Source organism: Salmo trutta, chromosome 25 (genome assembly GCF_901001165.1).
Source record: "Salmo trutta chromosome 25, fSalTru1.1, whole genome shotgun sequence".
NCBI classification, from domain to species: domain Eukaryota; kingdom Metazoa; phylum Chordata; class Actinopteri; order Salmoniformes; family Salmonidae; genus Salmo; species Salmo trutta.
Genome location: NC_042981.1, coordinates 35404027 through 35422921, shown reverse-complemented (window position 1 = coordinate 35422921; position 18895 = coordinate 35404027).

The window sequence follows — 18895 nt, the reverse complement described above, 5'->3', positions numbered from 1 at the left end:
CTGTAATGGTTACATGACCTCTGATTATTTCCAGGGATACACAACATCCTGAAATATATGTAGATATCTTTGTTAGAAATAATACTATATTTCCCTTGACGGAGTGTGCTGAATTTAAAAAATGCTTCAACTTACCCCACTCTCCCCTGAAGCCTTTGAATACAGTATACTGTATTTACAAAAGCAAGCATAGTACTCTCCCTTCTCTGTGCTCATAATCCCTACAAGACCCATTAAGACCTTCCACTTTATTTTCTTAACATCCTGTTTTTTATTATATTTATAAGCTTTTCAGGTAAGACACCTTTGAACAACAAATAGAGTTTTGGTTTGAGCAAAATTAGAGGAGGGTAAGAGAAAATAAAACAACTTCATACTAAGTTTCCACATGAAAGCGTTCAAGGATGAGCAGAGTCAATAGGCATAGATAGAGTGGAGGAACGGAAGCTAAAAGTAGAGACGACAACACAGCTGTACAACTGCGGTATAATTGGAATGATTTCATAATAGGAGAAGGTCTACAGTATTTGTGTCACAGACGCCACCTAATGATGACACACTTCAACAAAATCTAATCATATAGACAGTCAAAGCATCCTTAGGCTGCTTGAGATACGTACTCATTGTGAATAGTGTATTTTTGACTGATTTCAGGTTGTCATGACAATCAGTGATATCATATGGTGTATTATATGCACTATAAACTATAGCTATAAATATGGCAGAAGAATCGAAAATGTGCTATATAGCAGTACAACAGACTCCAAGAGGATAGAAAATGCTTTGAGCTTTTCAGTCACACAGTTCACCTCTTATCTTCCTGTCACGACTGTGACGGATGGTGGCGCCCCTCCTCGGCCGGGCGGGGCTCGGCGGTCGTCGTCGCCGAACTACTAGCTGCCATCGATCCCTGTTTTGTTTCACTTTCGTTTGGTTAGGTCTAGGTAGGCACGCACCTGTTTTAGGTTAGTCATTAGAAAGGGGGGGTTATTTAGGTTAGCGTAGGATGTATGGTTTTTGTACGTGATTGTGTTTCTCTGTTTGCTTTGCTTGGTGACACTCTGATTTTGTATTTTGCAGTAGTGCGTGTGTTTGCACCAACAGTGTTTTGTCCCCTGTGTTTGGAGCACCTTGTTTTGTTGTGCGCTTTGATCGCTGTTTTGGGAAGGCTTGTGTTTTTGCCGTTGTGCTTATTAAAGCCACTACCCTGTATCGCAGCTTCCTGCATTTGATTCCTCACCCACTACACCCAAGCTTGACACTTCCTAAGAGAACAATATCTGTAGACATGAAACTGTCTTCGAGCTGAGCTGTGAGCAGCATTGTTTAGGTGGCTATGTAGCTGTTGGTTAATTACTGCAGTAGGCTAAATCAGGGTCACACAGAGTGATTCTTGGTAGTCTTAAACAAATCTACTTTGAAACAAACTTATACACCTCACACACATGGTTATGGGCTTAAAAAAAGAAGACACCTGTACCATGTCAGATATTGTCATGGATCCCTCCGGGAACTTTCATTACGCACACATGTCCCCTATTCCCACTGATTAGTACTTGTATAAGTGTGCCCTTTGGTTCCATTGGGCTGTAGATTATTGTTACAATGTCCTTTGGTGCGCGTGAGTACCTGTGCAGTGTTGTTTTGGCTTTTGTGCCACTTGTATTGTGCAGATGATTACGGTTTTCATCCCCTGTGATAATCATTGTGCGATTGTGTATTTATTTGAGGTACTCCTCGTCCTCGTTCTTTTGTTTGGGTTTCAACCCTGTGTTTTGTATAGTGTTTGTTTGGTCTTCATCCCCGTGCCTTTACACGGAACACTGTAATTTGGGTGAAATAAAAAATCTGCATTACGCATTCCTGCGCCTGTCTCCCGAATCATTCATACTGATGTGACAGAATAATCGACCAATAAGGGAGACAGCGGGAATGGCCCGTCCGACGACGCAACTTCAGCTGCTACAACTGGCTGGTCCGACACCCGCCACAACCAGTCCGTCCGACGCCACTGCTACTGGTCCGTCTGACGCACCGCAACTTCGGCAGCTGCAACTGGCCCGTCCAATGACGACGCAACTTCGGCATTTGCATCGGGTCCTGATCGACCCGCACTGCGTTCCTGTGATTGTCCTCGAGGCCGGTGTCGTTGCGTTGCACAGGCGGGGGTACTGTTACGGATCCCTGGTCTTCGTCCCCGTGCCTTTACATGGCACACTGTAATTTGGGGTAATAAAAACCCCTATTATGCATTCCTGCGCTTGTCTCTCAACTCTTCATACCAACGTGACAGATATAGAGTTGAAATGTATTGAATTTTGAGTTTGCATCCCAATATTACACGTTATATACAGTACATCACAGAAGACTGAAACACCAGATTTCCATTGGTTACATTTTTAATTATTTTTAATTATGAAAATTATTAATAATCTCCTTTGGGACAAAAAAGGGCGGTTTTGGTCAGTGACTGCAGGAAAGGGACACTTACAGTTGGCCCCCTTTTCTGACCTACATAAGACTGGATTTGAGTTCACAAAGATCAAAATCACAACACCACAGAGTGCAAGAATCTTGATCGAGTGTAAAAGACACTGCTGAAACCATTGTATGCAACATGTGTTGTTAGGGCAACCTTGAACATAAAGGTACATTTTTCACAAAACTCCCTATGATGATTTACAAGAATTAGTAAAGGGTCTTCACACTAACTGGACTTTTCGCAAAAATAATCTTGACTACACATTTTACTTCAATGTAAACTTTTGAACTTGTCACAACTCAACCGCTACATCCGGAAGGAGCACAGGAGACTAACCTGACAGTTGCCCCCCTCTAAGCAGGGCAGTGAAAACAGATGTCTCGTTGAGCCAGCAGTCTTACATGAAAACATGTAATAGCTGAGCAATGTTTTTGAAACAGCTGAAATGTACAGATATTTTCCTTCTTTTTGAGACTTGCTTTATTGAGTTTTAACTTGATGAAATTGAAGTAAAAGCCTGTTACATTCTGAAATTGTCACCATATATTTAAATTTCAACGGTGTAGTTTTTGCGTGACTGCACTGAGCCTCCGATGTCCAGGAAAGAAGCAACTCACATGCTTCGTAAAGAACAGGTGTAGACTAACAGTGAAATGATTACTTATGCAGAGAGACATTTTTTTAAATAAAAGAAAAACAATAACACAAGGAATAAATACACAATGAGTAACGATAGCCTGACTATATACACGAGGTACTAGTGCCAATTCTATGTGCAGGGGTACAATGTAATTGAGGTATGTACAGTTAGAGTCGGAAGTTTACATACACCTAGTCATTAAAACTTGTTTTTCAACCACTCCACAAATTTCTTGTTAACAAACTATAGTTTTGGCAAGTCGGTTAGGACATCTACTTTGTGCATGACACAAGTCATTTTTCCAACAATTGTTTACATACAGATACAACTCACTGTATCACAATTCCAGTGGGTCCGAAGTTTACAAACACTAAGTTAACTGTGCCTTTAAACAGCTTGGAAAATTCCAGAAAATGATGTCATGGCTTTAGAAGTTTCTGATAGGTTAACCTCTTACATCTAGGGGGCAGTAATTTCACGGCTGGATAAAAAACGTACCCGATTTAATCTGATTATTAGTCCTGCCCAGAAACTGGAATATGCATATAATTATTAGCTTTGGAGAGAAAACACTCCAAAGTTTCTGAAACTGTTTGAATGGTGTCTGTGAGTATAACAGAACTCCTATGGCAGGCAAAAACCTGAGATGCTTCTGTTCAGGAAGTACCCTGTCTGAACATTTCTTGCCCTTCTTGATTCTCTCTATCGTTTACAAAGGATCTCTGCTCTTACGTGACACTTCTCACGTCAACAATGGAGTCTCACAGCCCGGGAAAAACAGGAATGATGTCATTCAAAGCCCTGGCTGAAGCACACGAGAGCAAAAGCTGAGTGGTCAGTCAATGGACTAAGCCTTAGGCGCGTGACACGCCCCGCCCCCGGCTTTCGGTTTTTTCCTCAGTTTACAGACAGGCAGATTCCCGGTCGGAATATTATCGCTTCTCTACGAGATAAATTGCATAAATATTGGTTTTAAACAGCGGTTGACATGCTTCGAAGTACGGTAATGGAATATTTCGAAATTTTTTGTCATATTTTGCGTCATGCTCGTGGCCGAGATTTAGCGTTGGGATAGTGTCTAGAACGCACGAACAAAACGTCGCTGTTTGGATATAACGATGGATTATTTGGGACCAAACCTACATTTGTTATTGAAGTAGAAGTCCTGGCAGTGTATTCTGATGAAGAACAAGCAAGGTAAGAACATTTTTCTTATAGGAAATGTGATTTTGGTGAAGGCTACACTGGGTGGGTGTCTAAATAGCTAGCCCTGTAACGCCGGGCTATGTACTTACATTATTGCAAAATGTGCTTCATCCGAAAAGCTATTTTAAAATCGGACATATCGAGTGCATAGAGGAGTTCTGTATCTATAATTCTTAAAATAATTGTTATGCTTTTTGTGAACGTTTATCGTGAGTAATTTAGTAAAATCACCGGAAGTGTTCGGTGGGAATGCTAGTTCTGAACGTCACATGCTAATGTAAAAAGCTGGTTTTTGATATAAATATGAACTTGATTGAACAGACATGCATGTATTGTATAACACAATGTCCTAGGTGTGTCATCTGATGAAGATCATCAAAGGTTAGTGCTGCATTTAGATATGGTTTGGGTTTATGTGACATGATATGCTAGCTTGAAAAATGGCTGTGTGATTATTCCTGGCTGGGTACTCTGCTGACATAATCTAATGTTTTGCTTTCGCTGTAAAGCCTTTTTGAAATCGGACAGTTTGGTTAGATAAAGGAGAGTCTTGTCTTTAAATAGCTGTAACATAGTCATATGTTTGAAAAGTGTAAGTTTTCGGATTTAGAGGAGTTTGAATTTCGCGCCCCGCCCATCATTGGATATTGGAGCAGACGTTCCGCTAGCGGAACGTGTAGATGTAAGAGGCTAATTGACATCATTTGAGTCAATTGGAGGTGTACCTGTGGATGAATTTCAAGGCCTACCTTCAAACTCAGTGCCTCTTTGCTTGACATCATGGGAAAATCTAAAGAAATCAGCCAAGACCTCAGAAAAAAAATTGTAGACCTCCACAAATCTGGTTCATCCTTGGGAGCAATTTTCAAACACCTGAAGGTACCATGTTCATCATACAAACAATAGTACGCAAGTATAAACACAATGGGACCACGCAGCCGTCATACCGCTCAGGAAGGAGACGCGCTCTGTCTCTTGGAGATGAACGTACTTTTGTGCGAAAAGTGGAAATACTTCTCAGAACAACAGCAAAGGACCTTGTGAAGATGCTGGAAGAAACAGGTACCTAAGTATCTATATCCACAGTAAAATGAGTCCTATATCGACATAAACTGAAAGACCGCTCAGCAAGGAAGAAGCCACTGCTCCAAAACTGCGATAAAAAAGCCAGACTACGGTTTGCAACTGCACATGGTGTCACGTCCTGACCAGTAAAAGGGGTTATTTGTCATTGTAGTTTGGTTAGGGCCTGGCAGAGGGTGTTTGTTTTGTGTGTTTCGGTGTTTTTGGGTTTAGGTTCTATGTTATCTATTTCTATGTTTATTTCTAGTTTTCTATTTCTATTTCATCCCCATACTGTTTTTATTTTATTTACTTTTCTGCTCTTTTGCACACCAGTATTTCTACTTGCACATCATCATATGCTCATTTATCACTCCAGTGTTAATCTGCTAAATTGTAATTATTCGCTCCTATGGCCTATTCATTGCCTACCTCCTCATGCCTTTTGCACACACTGTATATAGACTTTCCTTTTCTCTACTGTGTCATTGACTTATTTATTGTGTTATTGGCTTGTTTATTGTTTACTCCATGTGTAACTCTGTGTTGTTGTCTGTGTCACACTGCTTTGCTTTATCTTGGCCAGGTTGCAGTTGTAAATGAGAACTTGTTCTCAACTAGCCTACCTGGTTAAATAAAGGTGAAATAAAAAAATAAAAAAATTAATTGTGAAAAACTGAGTTTAAATGTATTTGGCTAAGGTGTATGTAAACTTCCGACTTCAACTGCAGGTTGGATAAACAGTAGCAGCAGCGAGTCAAACTAGTTAGTGCTAAAAGGGTCAATGCAGATAGTTAAATACTTAATAGCTACCCAGACTAACTATTTAGCAGTCTTGTTGCCTGGGGGTAGAAGCTGTTCAGGGTCCTGTTGGTTCCAGACTTGGTGCAACGGTACCACTTGCCGTGCGGTAGCAGAGAGAAAAGTCTATGATTTGGGTGACTGGAGTCTTTGAATATTTTTAGGGCCATCCTTTTGACACAGCCTGGTGTCAAGGTCCTGGATGGCATGTTGCTCGGCCCCAGTGATGTAACGGGTCTTACGCACTACCCTCTGTAGCACCTTGCGGTCTGATGCTAAGCAGTTGCCATACCAAGCGGTGATGCACCCAGTCAAGATGCTCTCAATGGTGCAGCTGTAGAACTTTTTGAGGATCTGAGGGCCCATGCCAAATATTTTCAGCCTTCTTCACGACTGCGTTGGTGTGTGTGGACCATGATAATTCTTTAGTGACGTGGACACGAGGAACTTGACGCTCTCGACCTGCTCCACTACAGCCCCGTCGATGGGGGCATGTTCGGGGATCCGTTTCCTGTAGTCCACGATCAGCTCCACACTACCAGGTCACTATAGGCTGTCTCATTATCGTCGGTGATCAGGCCAACCACCGTTGTGTCGTCAGCAAACTCAATGATGGCGTTGGAGTCGTGCCCAGCCATGCAGTCGTGGGTGAACAGGGAGTACAGGATGGGAATAAGCATGCACCCCTGAGGAATTAACGTTTTCATTAGCAATTTGCTTTTACCTCATGTGATTTTTTTCCTCATATAATGACTTCCATGATATTTATAAAATGAAGCATGGTTTGTTCTACGATAAATGTAATACGCTAACAAGTGTAAGCGGTCCTATCTAGCTATGGCTCAGCTAAACATCAGCATTCAGCTAACAGCCAGCACGGTGATGTGAGGAGGATGCAGAAATAATTTTGCTTAGCTAGCTAATGTTACCTAGCTGTAGAGCCTATATTATAATAGGAATAACACTGTATGATAATGTTTCTGTACTTTTATATTCGTAGCTACGGGAGGGGTAAACGTTAATTATTGCCACACTAACATTACTTGATCATGAAGCATGTTGTTAGTTAGCTATCTATCTCGCTAGCTTGCGGGAGTTAGCTGTGTATTGTCGACTAATTTAATGTGCTAGGACATGCTTGTGAATTGTTGCATTATTCAAGAGTGTAATATGGTTTAGTTGAATTATTCAATAGTGTAATACGTTTTAGAAGAAAAGTTGCTTGGATTGTTAAATAGTTTGTGCTTACTGTCTATTGGCTATTGTGATATTTACGGTCAATTTGAGCTGAGGACCAAGAATGTTGTCTTGACAGCCACAATGAAACGTAAGACAAGGCAAGGATGTAAAGTAAAAATCTCTTTCGCCAATCCACTCCTCAGACTGTCCTTTATCTGTCGTATCGTAGGGGGAATAGGGCCTTAGTATAGAGAGACAAAGTGATACTGTAGAGACTTGAGGGTCTTCCCCCAGACTGAAGTTTCCTGCACCATGAGGAAGGTTCACATCCACCAATAGTGGGGAACTGTTACTATGCATATCGATACTAAAGCCTTTGGATTCAGTACTGATAATGTACTCAGAATTGAGGTTGTATTCTTGACAAGTTTATTGCATAAAGCACTGTGTAATATTCAAAGTATTATAGCAATAAAAAACGTTGAGAAAAACACAAAATAATGTTTAACCTGTCTGGGCTAGGGGGCAGTATTGAGAATTTTGGAAAAAATATGTTCCCATTTTTAACTGCCTCCTACACCAACTCAGAAGCTAGAATATGCATATTATTGTTCAGGTTTGGATAGAAAACACTGAATTTTCTAAAACTGTTTGAATGGTGTCTGTGAGTATAACAGAACTCCTATGGCAGGCAAAAACCTGACAAGGTTTCAAGCAGGAAGTACCCTGTCTGACAAGGAGTCGTGCGTCTTGCATCTTTTTATTGAAAATAAGGATCTTAGCTGTAACGTGACAATTCCCAGGGCTCCAATAGGCTCTCAGAACCCGCGAAAAACCTGAAGGTTTACGAGGGAGCCTCAGGCTGAAACACATTATCACCTTTTGTAAGTGTCGACTCAGAGGACCTTTGAATGAGGCGCGTGCACGAGTCGCTCCTGAGGAGAAATTTTATTCGGCTGTTTAGGCTCAATGCATACTCCCGGTCGGAATATTATCACTAATCTACGAGTTGAATGGCATAAAAATTGGTTTTAAACAGCGGTTGACATGCTTCGAAGTACGGTAATGGAATATTTAGACATTTTTGACACGCCAATGCGCCATGCGCAAGACCGTGAAGAAGCATTCTAGAACTCACAAACAAAACGTCGCTGTTTGGATATAACGATGGATTATTTGGGACCAAACCAACATTTGTTATTGAAGTAGAAGTCCTGGCAGTGTATTCTGATGAAGAACAAGCAAGGTAAGAACATTTTTCTTATAGGAAATGTGATTTTGGTGGAGGCTGACCTGGGTGGGTATCTAAATAGCTAGCCCTGTAATGCCGGGCTATGTACTTAGATTATTGCAAAATGTGCTTCATCCGAAAAGCTATTTTAAAATCGGACATATCGAGTGCATAGAGGAGTAATGTATCTATAATTCTTAAAATAATTGTTATGCTTTTTGTGAACGTTTATCGTGAGTAATTTAGCAAACTGTTAGTAAATTCTCCGGAAGTTTGCGGGGGTTATGCTTTTTCTGAACGTCACATGCTAATGCAAAAAGCTGTTTTTTGATATAAATATGAACTTGATTGAACAGACATGCATGTATTGTATAACACAATGTCCTAGGTGTGTCATCTGATGAAGATCATCAAAGGTTAGTGCTGCATTTAGCTGTGGTTTGGGTTTATGTGACATGATATGCTAGCTTGAAAAATGGCTGTCTGATTTTTTCTGGCTGGGCACTCTGCTGACATAATCTAATGTTTTGCTTTCGTTGTAAAGCCTTTTTGAAATCGGACAGTGGGGTTAGATTAACGAGATTCTTGTCTTTAAATAGCTGTAAAATAGTCATATGTTTGAGAAATTGAAGTAATAGTATTTCTAACGATTCAAAAATCGCGCCACTGGAATTTCAGTAGCTGTTACGTAGGTGGGACGAAATCGTCCCACATACCCGAGAGAGGTTAAAGTATAAAGCATAATACATAAAAGCTGCTATATACAACATTGCATACAGCTTCTTGCATAAACCAACCACATAGGTTCTGTATTCTGATTGTGCTAAGGAGTGAAGCAAGCAGCAGTAAGACACAGTAACATGGCATAGAATCCACTAGATTTACCTCCCAAACCTCTACTATTACCTATTGCTGGTGGGGAGGATACCTCCCAAACCTCTACTATTACCTATTGCTGGTGGGGAGGATACCTCCCAAACCTCTACTATTGCTGGTGGGGAGGATACCTCCCAAACCTCTACTATTGCTGGTGGGGTGGATACCTCCCAAACCTCTACTATTGCTGGTGGGGAGGATACCTCCCAAACCTCTACTATTACCTATTGCTGGTGGGGAGGATACCTCCCAAACCTCTACTATTGCTGGTGGGGAGGATACCTCCCAAACCTCTACTATTGCTGGTGGGGAGGATACCTCCCAAACCTCTACTATTACCTATTGCTGGTGGGGAGGATACCTCCCAAACCTCTCCTATTACCTATTGTTGGTGGGGAGGATACCTCCCAAACCTCTACTATTACCTATTGCTGGTGGGGAGGATACCTCCCAAACCTCTACTATTGCTGGTGGGGAGGATACCTCCCAAACCTCTACTATTGCTGGTGGGGTGGATACCTCCCAAACCTCTACTATTGCTGGTGGGGAGGATACCTCCCAAACCTCTACTATTACCTATTGCTGGTGTGGAGGATACCTCCCAAACCTCTACTATTGCTGGTGGGGAGGATACCTCCCAAACCTCTACTATTGCTGGTGGGGAGGATACCATCCCAAACCTCTACTATTGCTGGTGGGGAGGATATGTCCCAAACCTCTACTATTACCTATTGCTGGTGGGGAGGATACCTCCCATTCCTCTACTATTGCTGGTGGGGAGGAGCGCATGTACACTTTTTCACCAAAATATTGCACATTATACAAAGCCATGGGATGATTTGCATTAACCAGTCTTTTCAGTAAAAGTTACATTTTGACATTTCCATTTTAGTCCTTTAGCAGACGCTCTTATCCCAAGTGACTTACAGTTAGTTAATTCATCTTAAGATAGCAAGGTGGGACAACCACATATCACAGTAGTAAGTACAAGTTTCCTCAATAAAGAAGTTATCAGAAAGGTCAGTACTAGTAGGAAAAGACAAGTGCAAGGTTGTTTGTGTGGTGGGGGGGGGAATAAGACTGGGATGTATTATTTAAGATACTCTTTGAAGACGTGTGTTTTCAGACCTTAGAAATGATATGATGCCAAAGCTTTTGAACAGAAAGGCCTGACAGGTGCTTACTATGAAGCATGGTCAAATCAAATCAAACTTTATTTGTCACATGCGCCAAATGCAACAAGTGTAGACCGTGAAATGCTTACTTACAAGCCCTTAACCAACAGTGCAGTTCAAGAAGAGTTAAGAAAATATTAACTAAATAAACTAAAGTAAAGAATAATAAAAAGTAACACAATAAAATAACAATAACATGGTGTGATCTTATTGGTGATAGGAGGGAATATTACTGAATCCCCTGAGCTACAAGTCAGTACAGCCTTGGCTAACAGTACACTATATTTACTAAAGCAAACATAGTACTCCATTCACTAACCCATGTCCATTATCATCACCACAAGACACATTAAGACCTTCCTCTGTGTTCTCAGTGTTGATGTGGGAACAGATCTGAGATGCTGTGTACAATGTGTCTCAGTTTCTCTAGCCTTGGGTCTGATAAGGATCTGATCAGTGCTTTAGATCAGGAAATACAAATACACCTACACATGCCTTGATGTACTCTCGGTCAAAACAGAAAATGGGGTCATTCACAACTAACGGATGTTCTCAAGCTCTCAGACATGTTGGTTTCTCAGTAAATAGGGTTTGCACTCCGCAGTTGAACACTTTCACTGCTGTATGTGTAAAATAGGACATGTCACATTGAAGCTACAGACAATAGTTCACAATTACTGTGATGTTTATATCTTCTCTTTTTGTCATGGACTTGATTGTACATCATGACATTCGATAACTAAATCATGATAGAAGGCCTACTATTTTCTGCAGAAATATATATTTTTCTCCACAGGTGATAAACATGGAGGTGCATAATGAGATGCAAACAGATGAATATGATTATTGTGACCCAAAAGACTACACTAAAGGTTATCCTGATGAAAGCGAAACAGAATATATCTGTAACCTTAATCTTAACCGTGATATGGAGATAGTCATACAGACCTACATCCATTCCTTCATCTGTGCATTCGGTCTCTGTGGCAATGCGTTGGTGATTGTCACATATGCCTTCTACAAGAAAGCCAAGACCATGACGGACGTGTACCTTCTGAACGTGGCTGTGGCAGATCTGCTGTTCATCGTGGCCCTGCCACTCATCATCTACAATGAGCAGCATGACTGGAGCATGGGCTCAGTGGTCTGCAAGGTACGGGTTTGGTGCGGTTCCTGATGCAGTTCCTAATAAAGCTCCTGATGTTTCAATGTCGTTCATGTCACAGTAAAGTCAGAGGCAGATTTGTTGTGACGTGTTGTGACGTGACTATCATTAATGTGATGACGATTATTTTATCAAATCGATTAACTATGTTTAATTATTACGTGATTAAATTAATCATGTAACAATTTCTTTAAAAAAAATCGTATTTATGTATTTTTTTTACCTAAAAAAAAGATTTTAGGGGCTTAATATTGCGGAAAGAATATTGCTTCCGTCAATGTAATTGTCTGCATCATTTCCAATCCCCCATTTATTTTTTTGGTAAATATAAATATCCATACACGCATGCATACATATACACATATATACATATACATACCTATATAGACATACATACTTTTTTAAAGAATATACCTTTATTATTATTCCCCGCAAACCCTACCACCGATCGCCCAATTGGAGTAAACTAATAAACACTTTGGCTTTTACCTTCAATGTATTCATCTTATACACATTTTACAGACACAGTCTATTTTACAATAGTTATTTTTTGTTTGTTTTTAGTCCTTCCTCTATTTCTGATATCCATCCAGTTTGATTTCTATTTGTAACTGTGCTATATCACAAAAGTTCTGAACCTATATACATTTTACAGACCCTGTATGTTTCACATTGTTTATCTTGTTATAAGTCCCACCCTTCAGCTCCATTCAACCCCTCCCATCTATCCATCAACATCATCCATTTCGGATTTCTATTTGCCATATATTTTTCAACTGTGCTGTGATGCTTCACAAAACAATTGAACCTTTCTATTCTCATAGCTTCTACGGATTGTAAATTAAAAATAAACATTTTTGCTAAAATAATTATTATATTATTGATTGATTGACTATGGCTTTTCAAATCACCCAGTATTGCTATCTGCAGCGTTAGTTCTAGGCAAATGTTGCAATTCTTCAGCCATTCCTGGACCTGTGACCAAAAACGAGCTACATATGGACAGTACCAAAATAAATTATCTAATGACTCTGCCTCCTTACAGCAGAATCTGCAGAGCTGGGAAGATTGTATCCCCCATATATGTAACATTCTATTAGTTGCAAGAATTTTGTATAGTAATTTAAATTGAAAAATTCTAAGTTTTGAATCCGGCGTTGTTTTGCGTATCAATTCATAAACCATGTGCCATGGATTGGGCACATCGAAAATCTCTTCCCAAGTATTTTGCAATTTATATGGCACAGCTATCAGTTTTTTGGTCCTTAAATAAAATTGGTATATGTTTTTATTTATCACACTTTTCTTTAACCATTTATGTTCATTAATACAGGGCCGACATACAAGTTCCTTACTTTTTTTCCCTTCTACTTGCCTCTTAATTATTAATCATGTAACAATTAACTCATTAGCAATCTTGGGGCATCACGGAAAAAGTTTGTTTAATACCGTTTCCCGAATTAACTCAAGAATATATCAGAATATACCGTTATCATATTAGTCATCCATTAATTATTATTACCTCATATCAGTCTCATTCTGAACGTTGTTGACTTCAAATCTGCATGAACTCTAGTCTAAATGATGATTCAGCGATACACAAATTGGCTTAATCATTTATTTACTAATGAACTAAATAATCACACAGAATTACAGAAACACACACACACAGGATAGGTTATACATTGATTATTAACATAATTTAATGAAATGCCCCTCGTGGACTAACCCGATATGATGGCTTGTTACACAATGAAAGGGGTGGGGAAAGAAAGAGTGGGAGAGACAGAGAGGGGACCCATTGTACATACATGTGGAAAATACGCTTAGCGTAAATATGGATATTTAGCACCTTAACCACCGCTCATTCAGATTTAGAAATGCAACACATATTTACGCATGTATGTCTTTGTCGTACCTCTGTTGAAATCGCCCGGTCCATCTATGGGGAGTCAGTTCAACAGAAGTCTCTGGTTGTGTAAGTCTCTGGTTGTCCACCAGAAGTCACAATGTCCTCAGTTGTAGTAGTAGGCTTTCTTTGTTCATGACTGTTTTTTTGACAGGATACATCAGACGTACCGCACGGTGTTGAGAGGGAAATGTTCTTCTTTTCTCGTCTTCGGTCGAGTTTCCTAGACTACATTACATACAGAGCTGCAGGTGGTCCATGTCTTAGTCTAGTCTTCTTCTTCTCTGTTGACTTTCAGAGGGTCTTACCATTTCATAACGTTCAGCTCACGCAGTCGGTCACGCTGGTCTGTATTTAAATTGCAACCATTTCAACGTATAACCACCGCTCCATGCTTTCTGGTCTTGTATTTTTAAAACATTTGTCAGCCGTGTAGCCACCGCTCCATGCTGTCTGGCCTCAATGGTTGATTATTTAGGGTACAGCTACAACCACTTTACACACCGGCAGCAACTGGCATGTTTTGGTCTAATATGATAATTCTTTAGGAGTCCTTTATAAGCACTCTGGCAAAAGGGGCGTTCCATCCTTTTGGCATAATGTCTGTGCTCATGTGGGCGTGGTTACTGGCTGGGTAAAACTTTATATGAAAAACAATTATCTAATTTAGAAGGCTAAAATCACATGTCATCTTCTAACAAATAGTTTCATATTTAATCATATAAGTTTTACAACATTTAGAAATATATATATTGTGAAAGCTCTTAAAGTTACAATGTTTCTGTTATAACGTCTTTAATGATGTCACAAACCAATAAATTATTTGACATTGTTGTTTTTTAAGTCCCTCCCAACCATTTCCCACATTCTTTGTGTTAGAAATATTGTTTCATTATCCACTTTTGGATGTTGGAGTTTTAGCGGGAAGTATCTCTTTGTAACAAAGGGTTCTTTCCCATCAATGCTGCATGGCAAGGGAGAGAAAATTCCTGTAAGGTATTTTACGACCGCTTACCTCCACTGCTGCCTCAACCCCATTCTCGACACCTTCATTGGGGGCAAGATCAGGAACCACTTCAGGAAGATCCTCTTGGACCTGTGATGCATGGGCAGGAAGTACATCTACCCTTTGGTCGCTCCAATGATGGATCCAACAATGAGAATGGCTCTTTGTTCACCATGTGAAGATGGGAGTAGGTAGAGATTGCCTCAAACTACTATGGGTGATGATAACATGGCTAGTCAGGGAGTCCAGTAGTGACTAATATTACAACATTTGAGACCGTAATTCATTCATTATTCCATTACTCATAAGGTAATATATATATACAGTCAGTGGTGTAAAGTATCTGAGTGGTTGTTTTGGGCCCAGTACAGGGCCTGAGTTTGGGGGGTTGAAAATCCGTTCAGCCATTGTGGCATGGTGACTCACTACCCAAACCAGATGCAACTGATTTCAAGTGGCCAAGCAAAGACATGTGATCTCCTACCTCCATCTAGTGGACGAACTGGGAATCAGACAGAGGACAGGTAGAGACTTCAGCTTTCTCCTCATATGTGTATAATTCCTGTAAGACAAAACATGAAGGTAGGGCACGTTGCACATGCCCTGCACTATTACAATGACTGTGTTCCAATAGGAATTTGCGCATGTTTAGAGCACCACCATTTGGTAAAAGATCTGTCAATTGTTTTATTTGATTAACATTCCTTTTGGAACAGCAGGTTGCACAGATGACCAGCGCAGAGAGGGGCTTCACAGTCACAGTAATTTGTGATATCAGTGCAGCGGGACAGTATGTACTGCCCCTCTTCATCTTCCCCCGGAAGAGGATGAACAAACAGCTGCTGGTTGGAGCAACTCCTGGGTCCGTTGGAAGGGTGAGTGACTCAGGTTGGGTCGACAGTACCATCTTTGTCAACTGGCTCTACCACTTCGCCCACAGTGTTGGTTGCGTCCCTGATGGGCACCACTCCCATAAGACCCTGGAGGCTGTTCTCACAGCAAGAGGCCAGGGATCACTCTGCCACCCCACTGCAGCCACAAGATGCAGCCATTAGACCCTATCGTCTCCAAGGGTCTGAAGGCCTTTTCCAACAGGGAAGCAGATCAGTGGATGACGACCCATCCTGGGAAAAGGATCGGTATATACCAAATGGTTGGCCTCTTCGCAAAGGCCTATAACAAGGTGGCCAGTGTGGAGAGAGGAGTGGAGGCCTTCCGGGCCAGTGGGCGGACTTTGTGGCCGTTATAGAGGAGCAATGAGCCCATAAGAAAAAGTAATTTCAATTAACGAAAAGTAGCAGAAGCAGCATGTACTTGGTAGAAAGTGTTTATTGTACTAACACCAATGTATTGTTTTTGTTGTTTATTTTCAGTGCAAAGAATCCATTCAACCACAGTGCTCTACTGCCGCCGCTGCCACCTCTGCCGATACAGCCACCAGCTCTACCGCCACAACCTTCACCCTGCAGCCTACCCTTGCTCCAAATGTTGGTACGATTTATACATTTTTTGTTGGGGGGGGTATATACTTGCATATAGTGATTAGAAGTGTCTATTGTACCAATACACATGTGTACTTGTTGTTTGTTTGTTTTTGCTTAAACCAACAACAACCACCAGCTGCAGCAGTCCTATTGGAGTTGTCCCCGAGGCTCCAGGAGGCTAGGCCGAGGAAGACGAAGGCAGAGTCTGCGGCGGTACTGACATAAACAAAAAGTAGAAACATCAACATCAGTAGAACAAGCCACATCAGCCACTAAAGAAGGGGATGTGGGGTGTCTTTTCTGCGAGGAGCTGTTTTCAGTCCCAGGTGGGGACTGGATTAGGTGGGCTCATGAGTTGTGCTCCAATTTTACTGGAGCTTGATTTGTGACCTATGTACAAATTAGAATTGCGCAATAGTAGAGCATAATAGTTGCAACATCAATGTTACACTGAATTAGTTAAGTTATGATTTATTGTTTTTAAATGTTATATTCCAATGTTATTTCATTTTATTAGTTATATTCCATTCCAATATTATATTCCAATGAATATTATTTTTTTATGAATTAAAAACAACTATTGAAAACCTTTTGCTCCAGAATGTCATTTTAAAGACTGCTGGGATTTCAAATCTTGCATTATTCCAATAATATTTGGTGCAATTGTACATAATGGATTGTATGGAAAAGGAACAACAAAGAAGAACAAAGAAAATGTATGTGCAGGTGAGATAAAAAAGAGACTTTACATCAAGTCTCCTCATAGTGCGGATACTAATAGTGACATGTGCAACACCATTACCCCCATATAATTAAACTAGACTTAGCTTTTAAGTATTACATACTCATTTCTAAATAAAACGGATTTAATTAATTTTAACACACTTGTGCGAAACCGTATGCCATAATCTTCTACCGGGGAAAATGGCCCCCCGCGTACTTACCCCGTTACTTTTTTTAAAAAACACCCCTTTTCTAAAAACAACATTTCATGAAATAGCTAAAAAAACTGTAAACTGCAGCCATTTATTTATCTTTATAGTGTATTCGGCTAAGCATGACCTTCCTCCACATACCATTTTTTCCCCCCAAACATTGCTTTTTTGTGTCAGCAATAAGACATTGTTCTTAGTGGGGGCTAGTTACCCCCTAGTAAATCAAATCAATAAAATTGCTGAATACAACAGGTGTAGTCCCCGAGGCTCCTTACTGTGAAATGCTTACTTACAAGCCCTTAACCAACAATTCAGTTTTAAGAAAATAGTGTTTAGAAAATATTTACAAAATAAACTAAACTAACGTAAAAACTCTGTGTGGTCATTTTATTAATTTGCTTTGGCATTTAATCTGGGGGACTGCACACTGAAAGAGGTTACAGAAGATGGAAATGCAGAAAGTGTCCCACTTCCGAATTTACGGGCAAAAATAAAGAGGATGGGCAAAAAATGAGGACGTGGGTTCTGTTTTGAAATACAACCTTTTTAGTTAGGCCTTGGCCTATATGACAGCAATTCCACACTTTTGAAACTCAAATTGTGTGGGCTTGTGTATTTTATTCTGTTATATTCCATGATATTAATTCTTAAATAGGCCCTATGTGTGTTGACTGTGATCAGGGCAGGGTAATGTAGCCTAACATGCTGACCAGAGCGGACACGTCACGTACGTTGCAAAATAAACATACACATACATGTTATTCAGTCATTGCACCCACACTGCTGCTAGCATCTGCGTGGCCAGGCGCTAAAATAGAACTTGGTTCTATTTGTGATGCTCAACGGGCTGCAAGTCCTGCCTCTCAAATCTCCTCATTGGTTTTTAGGAACATATACCCTTGTGGGTGATTGAAAGATGAGCTGACGTCCACACTGCAGTCGGTTGTAGTAATGCACCTTAGTTGTTAGTTAGTTGCCAAACGCCGTATAAAGTCAAAAGAAGAAAAAGAAGCTTGAAGGAAGGAGGAGAGATGATGAGAAACACATTTGGTTTACCGTTTTATCTGTGGATTAATGGTGGGAGTAGAGGACCTTGTGCATTTCAGGTAAAATAACAATCCATTTTTATATCCCAGGACAAATGATCTAGTAACAACAAGCTAGCTAGCTAAATTGCCAAAAATGTTTAATGCTTTTCGACCTGTCCCCAAGTTAAAATAATTGGTTCAGAGTTTGTTTTGATATTTCAACCTGTGTTCCCTGATCTTGTCTGGTGTGGGGGTACAACATCAACATGAGCGCAAAGGCGGCAAGCAGTTTGGTTAGAGCGTAAGTGTGTATCCTGCCAGACCCAGTAATTCTCATTTACATATTTGTGATGATGAAATATCAAACTGTCGGGAGACAAAACAAACCCAAGCAAGACATAATATAAACAAACCCAGGCAAGACTTAATAACGTGCTCTGAGAGTTCTCAAGCGGCCGCTGGGCTACCACCCAGCCTTAGATCAGTCAGTAGCCTATCAGACAGCTGGTGTTCAAGTTTGCTTGTAGCCTACAACAAGCATGTAAGTTACTCTACTGTATGAAAATTACAATTTACATGTTGAGTCTGCTTTGAACGTTACAGCAGTAAAATGTAATTCAAATGTACATAGCTAGACAAGTTCAACAATAATATAGGCCGCCTATTGCCGTGCACCAGCAGTGTCATTATCTGCTTGATCTCTTGTCGATCCTCAG